This window comes from Heterodontus francisci, unplaced genomic scaffold (assembly GCF_036365525.1).
Source record: "Heterodontus francisci isolate sHetFra1 unplaced genomic scaffold, sHetFra1.hap1 HAP1_SCAFFOLD_286, whole genome shotgun sequence".
Classification (NCBI taxonomy): domain Eukaryota; kingdom Metazoa; phylum Chordata; class Chondrichthyes; order Heterodontiformes; family Heterodontidae; genus Heterodontus; species Heterodontus francisci.
Window position 1 is genome coordinate 2,278,567 of NW_027141006.1, and position 1,273 is coordinate 2,279,839.

Here is a 1,273-nt window from a genome sequence, read left to right on the forward strand (position 1 = left end):
CCCTCACATTCTTTCTAAAGTCTGCTGAGCAGAACTGGAAGCAACACTCCACATGGGGCCTAACCAGAGTTTTATAATGGTTCAGCATAACTTCCCTGCTTTTGTACTCAATGCCTCTATTTATAAAGCCCAAGATCCCATATGCTTTGCGAACCACTCTCGCAATATGACTTGCCTCCTTCAAAGATTGATGCACATGAACCCCATGTCCCTCTATTCCAGAACACTCTTTAGAACTGTGCCATTAAGTATATATTGCCTCTCCCTATTCCTTATGCCAAAATACATCACCTCACAATTGTCACTATTAAATTCCATCTGCCACCTGTCTGCCCATTCTGCTAGCCTATCACTGTCCTGTTGCAGGCAGTTCATATCATCTTCACTGTTTGCCGCTCCTCCAGGTTTGGTGTCATCGGCATATTTTGAGATTCTACTCTGTATTCCAAGATCCAAGTCACTTACCTTTAGCAAAAAAAGCAGTGGTTCTAGCACTGACCCTTGGGGAACACCACTGTCGACTATCCTCCAGTCCGACAAAGAACCATTTAATAAGACTCGCTGTTTTCTGTCCTTAAACCAATTTTCTATCCAATTGGACACTGACCCTCCTATACCACGAATCTCAATTTTGTAAACCCCACTTTTATGTGGTACCTTGTCAAACGCTTCCTTAAAATCCATATAAACAACTTCCACTGCATTCCCTTCATCAAGCTGCTCTGTTAGTTCATCAAAAAATGCAATTATATTAGTCAAGCATGAACTCCCATTTATAAATCCATGCTCACTCTCCTTAATTAACTCGAACCTCTCCAAGTGACTGTTGATTTTTTACCCTGATTATTCTTTCTAAAACCTTACCCACCGCTGCTGTTAATCTAACTAGCCTGTAGTTACCCGGACTGTCCTTACACCCTTTCTTGAATAAGGGTGTCGCATTTGCCACTGTTTAATCCTCTGGCACCTCCCCCGTATCCAGGGAAGATTGGAAGATTATAGCAAGCCCTTCCGTTATCTGCATCCGCATTTCCTTTCGCAACCTGGGATGTGAGCCATCCGGACCAGGTGATTTATCTTCCCTAAGCACAGCCAGCCTTTTTAGTTCCTCCCTCTCCTAATTTGTACTCTCTCCATTGCCTCTACTCTCTTCACTTCAACTGATATTTTGTCAAATTCCACTTCCTTAGTGATCACTGATGCAAAGTACTCATTAAGTAGATTAACATTGCCCTGCACCTCTAAGCTTATATTATCCTTTTTGTCCCTAATA